This window comes from Conger conger, chromosome 14 (assembly GCF_963514075.1).
Source record: "Conger conger chromosome 14, fConCon1.1, whole genome shotgun sequence".
In the NCBI taxonomy this organism is placed as follows: Eukaryota; Metazoa; Chordata; class Actinopteri; order Anguilliformes; family Congridae; genus Conger; species Conger conger.
Genome location: NC_083773.1, coordinates 17,913,584 through 17,919,331, shown reverse-complemented (window position 1 = coordinate 17,919,331; position 5,748 = coordinate 17,913,584).

Here is a 5,748-nt window from a genome sequence, read left to right as displayed (position 1 = left end):
AACCAAATTCTCCTCCGCGAACAGTTTTCCAGGAGACTTGCCTGGTCCTCCAACAGCACGCAGTATTTCCCCGCCCAGGCGGTAGTTGTATTATTTCACTGGTGTAATATCTAATGCCGTGGCAGCGGCAGCAAAACTGTTCTGCTGTTGCAGCGCTTTCATCCCAGAAGAAGCGGAGGCGGACTTTAAATATAGAAGAATATGCTCTACGATTAAGTAGTATTCAAAATGCGATATTGATGCGACATTCGATCTGATCATTCTGGTGAAGAATCGGATTTAATGTAATTCTACATACAGCAGTATGAACATGATCGATAGATTCACGAACTGTTGAGCAAGAAATTGCGAGGAGATTTCACTTTACGCTTTACAATCCCAGATTTCTCCGTGGAATGTGCCTTTTGACAAACTGCACTTGAATTTTTAATTTTGTCTGCTTCATTTAAAATGTAAGCAGTAATTTCCGGGCGATTCACTGTAAACTTTGAAAATAAAATACAAGCCAGAGAATTTAAATCCTGTAAAATACGTAGCAGGTGGTTGAATGGGACAAGCATCTTTGGACAGAAGTCGACAGAAAAACAAGTTAACCAAGATTTTCTAGCCTATATATTCGGGTAGGTTCGTCTGATTATCTGTTCGTTGAACTGGCAGCAGTTTTCTCGGTACAGTTCAAGCCATTCCTTTTACTTTCGCATTTACTTCGAATGCATTTATTTTCGAACACACTCTGGAGGCGTTGAATTCACTGCATCGATTTAATACCGCAGCCTCCGTCCCAGCGGGGGAGTGCGATATGCTCATATCAGTCATTCTCAACGCACGGAAATCGCAGACAGAGTAAGGTGGTGTAGCAGTGGTTTCCTATGGTATACCGCATACAGACTAATTTTCTGCACCGCACGACAGCGGCTCCGAGGAGAAAGTTGGAAAAGCGGGGGGAAAAGACCTGCTGAAGATAATTTATCACCACACTTCAGTGGACAGCGACTCCTATAATTAATCGCAACCTCCCTTCTGTAATGTAGGAAAGCCTGGATTATTTTGGATTTCCAAACTATTTTGAGCGGATTGATTTGTTTTTGTTTTTCTGAAGAAACTATAACACGGAATCATTTAAAGTTATTTCGCACTTTAACAACTCTGCCTTGGTCGCGAGGCGTTGAGCGCCAATCCACTCAAGGAAACGGGAGAGGACCCCGTTAAAGCGGCGAGTTCAAGGAGGTGAGCTTTCAAATCCAGCCGCTGAATCCCGATATGTACAATACTGTCTCAACACGGATGTCTTCATTTCAATATGTGGGGATCTGCATGCTTACGCAGCCCGTTTACGTATGTTTTAATTCACATACTAGGCGACGATGATTTCAACAATGTGGCACAGTCTAGGGCTTCACTTCGTCGTATTATTGAATAAAAATGCAGGTCGTTTTCGCTATACACATACCATTAATAGTCTACTGTGCCCCAAATCATGCGCCTTTGCGCGTTTGGAATCGGATGTATCGCTTGCAAATCAGAATACCCTAAAGCATGTTAACGACACAGTTCGTAGAATTAACACCATTGATCTGTGTCGCGTGTGATATCAAGTTTGACGTTTATCTTACGGGTTGAGTCATTGCTTGAAATCGGGCGAATTCCATTTGATGGCCCTACAGTAGGTGCCGTTATCATTTGGACGGTTTTGTGTTGTGCTCGCTTTTTTTGAAATCTCTGTAGTTACACTCTGGACACTACTCGGCGGCTATTACATGTCAATTACGCATTATTAAAGGAAGTTGGATTTGTAGTTAAATTAAAATATAGTGGTGCTCTTTAGGGCAGGTTTTGCATGATAGCCTCTCTCTCTCGCCCTCTCTCTCATTCATATATATATATATATATGGAAAATCATGAAGATGGGGATGCAAATCCCTTACAGGGGTGTTTTTAGTACCTTGCAAAAGTTTTCAACAACCCTCGCAAGTTCTGCTCTCTCTTCCCACACTGCTATTCTCTCCCGTCAATTATCTTAACTGGAGAAGTGCGGTGACCGAATTTGCAGCGCATTGCAAAGGCAGCAATCTGATTCATACGCGTGTTACCCCCAGGTGCACATAACATATTTATTTCCTTCGTAGGCGGTTTGTTTTGTGTGTTGCACCAAAATCCACATGACACCATGGGGAAAGATACTTTTCTGTAGCCTACTTGCTTTTTCATTTATGCTCCAGATTGATACCTCGTCTCCTGTTGTCAGTTATGGCATGGCAGTGTGTACACGCATACCACGTTTGAAAATGTGGGATACGACCGTGTTTCCGTTCCAGCGGGAGTCAGCGTGGATTTATTAATTATTGAGGCGGTGATGCTGTGTTGTTGGCACTGAAACCTCAGACTGTTCTTAAGCACTGCGAGGTAGTCACCCGCAGAACGCGTCTGATGTCTTAATTCTACTGAGGCTTGCTTAATCCACTGTGTATGCCGTGCTTTGCTTTTGCCATTGCTGAATTAAGATTGAAATCGATTTCATGGATGTAGATATGGAGATATATTCTTGTAAGAATATGCCTGGAAAAGGTATTCATTTTTTCACCCTGTTTTCATCAATTTGTGCCCCTAACATTACATCACAATCTTTTACAGAGCAACTTGTATAACTTTTTATATTTAGAATAAAATTGTATTAATCTATTATGCAGCCACATATACAGTATGCTGCAGCAATTCAGGTTAAATCCCCTAGTCCAGGTGAAATTGCAGTGCAATTTCCTACCTGCAAACATTAGGTCATAATCAATCCCAGGTTCCTAATCATTATATTACACTGGTGCACAAAAAGCTTAACATCATGGATTACATTTCAGGCATTTGTTTGTCATTTAAATATTTTACATGGTTAATGCTGATAGATATCAAGGCTGGTTGGAATGATTGTTAAACTTTTACAGCCTAGGAGCAAGATCGCTTCAGCTCACAGATAGCAGTGGTCCAGGTTCATGCTTGTGAGCATGTCGTGGTTTATTTCCAATCCAAAAGATTTTCCAGACTTTGTGTCAAATTTCTTTTAGATTTTCAATGAAGAGGTTGAGGCAGGATCTTCCAGAATATCAGTCTTTATTCTTCAAATGGAGATCATTAAGCCGTGGTGTCTCTGCAGTGACCCAAAATCCGGTCAGTTACACGCAGGCTTTTATACAGTTTTCAAACAGACTTGTCCCCCCCCCCCCAACAGATGTCTCTTTTCCTCATGCCACAATGATTTCACATTTCTTAATAAACATAGGTTGATGCTCATTGGTTGGCACCAATTTTGCCAGTATTGTGAAATCATTGTGTTTACAGACACTTGGAAACTCCTCACAATCCCTCCTCTTGGCAGATACTTTCCAGACTGATAAACAATTGTGGAAAATGTGTCATAGGGAATAAAAAGAAAATTTTATTTTGTTTATTAACTCCATTAGTGCATACACATCCCTTTGAGTGCATACAAATGTTAGTGGCTTTATTGACTGCAAACAGCGAGTGACTAACAGTGAGTGGCTTGATTGATACAACAATATACTTTGACATTGTCTATATGGATGTCTATATGGATTATCACATTGTCTTGATATAAGTGCATCTTACCGTACAAATTATAAAATGACATTACTTTTCCAACATACTATTTCCAACAAACTGCAGGTTCTATTGGAGTTCCCCCTGGTACCAACTTTTTTGGCTTCTCTCTGCGGGTCAGGGATCATCAACTCTGGCCCTCAAATCTAAAAGCGTCTTCTTTTCTCCTGGGGAATTGGTGCTACTGATTGGCGAGTCTGTCTTCAGACCTGACTCCCAGGTAAAGGGAGGGTGGAAAAGCAGCAGCCATTGGCCCTCAAGGAGTTGCTGAGCCCTGCCATAGGGGAGCCCTATTTAGTTCTTTATGGAACCCTCTATAGAAGGGGTTAGAGGTGGGAAAGCTCTCCGACTGAAACATTTTGCCTTGCCAAGAACCCTTCACTGGATGAGGTTCCTCCCACAGAGGAGAATTTGTGGAGGCCATTCTTCTGAGAATGACAGATGCAGCTGCTGATTTTGTATCTCCTATTCATACATTCTTCAAGTCTTTTTTTGACCTGAACTCATCTTTGATGTCAGAACCATCTTAAAAGCTTACTATGTATTAAGTACTGAGAGCCTCAACCTTCTTTTTCAGTTGGGATTGCAGGCAGAGCGTCAGGATAACTGCAAAGAACCAGGGTTTTTGTTGTAACCCAAGGACCCCCCCCCCCCCCCCCCCCACACACACACACACACACACAGACACACATCACCACGGGTGCCCAGGGAAGCTTCCCCTGTTACACCTCACCCCTTTTCCAGGCCCTGGTGGACCCGGCCGTGTTCATAAACAGGACTCTGTGTCACTTGCATTGTCCTAGAAATGTGGAGCTGTGACTGTAGAAAGTTCAAGGAAAAAGAGGCTTCAAAAAAATGTCTGGCTTATAAATTATTTTAAACATAAAAAAATTATGCACCCTTGGATTCAGGGCCAACAAGTAATGAGGAAGGAACATTTTCTGTGTGTACATTTAACAGAAGTGGTAGGGGCATGGGCATGTTTGTATTCCTGTAGACAAATTTTTTCATTGCAATAATTCATTTGTACAGTATCCTCCTGACCATTTTGTTGCTTTAGTGAATTATTTTAAATGCAAGACTTGTGCTGTTTGCAAATATTTTTGCGATTGTTATTCATGGTACAGTGAAAAGAAGTGTTTGTGTTTTGATTGATATACGAAGTGTTCCTGTTTTGTCAGACAGGATTGTTTGTGCACTCTGTGATTAAAGAATTGGGACTAAGCGGAGGCCTTTGATGTGATCAGATATTCAGTGTAGAGGCTTTCGGCATCCAGGATGCCTCTAGAAATCCCATGATGCACTGCCATTTTTCATTTCAGTTTTTAAAGCTGGGAGTATACTTGCTGTGAAAACCTTAGCTTGTTTGTGAGAACTAAACTATGTAAAACGAGGCGTTTGTGGAGAACCTCGTATTCACTTCAGCAGTGTCCACATCCCTGCTGGGTGAACTAACTACGATGTTCGCACATGCACACCAACTTAAATGCTGAGGTTGCTTGCAATTGGTCTTAAATATCACATGCTTGGCTGTGTCCTATGCATCATGATATACACTCAGTGATTACTTTATTAGGTAGACCTATACACCAGCTTCAGCTGTGATTACATTTCCACTGAGTTTGTCTTAAATACAGGCCCTCTTTCAGCTTCAGGAACCAAAAAAGCGAATACAGTACATACCAAACTAAAGTGCAGACAGCAATATTTACACAATGTAGAGAGCGGGCATCATCAAATTGCAGCCCTCGTGGTCCGAGGACTGCTGGTTTTCCACCCTCCCTTTACCTGGGAGTCAGACTCAATCAGTAGAAGTAATTGATCACCTAATTGCCTGGGATAAAATAAATCCAGGGCACAATTTGAATTTGAGGTCCAAGTTTGATGATGGCTTGTATTGGGAAATTGCACTCCTTTCAGCAGTAAAAATTAATCCTAAAGCCTGGATACAGGCAACATTCATCCTTAACTTTGACCTCAAGTTTGAACCCAAGCCCAAGTCTCTGTAATAAAAGCCTTCAGCACCCTGCTGGAAAGAAACAGCTCAAGCTAGGTTTTCAAACAGCTGGTAGCTGGTTGACCAGCTCCATACTCAACATGGTTTGACCAGCTCAAGCTATGTTTTAAAACAGATAGTTG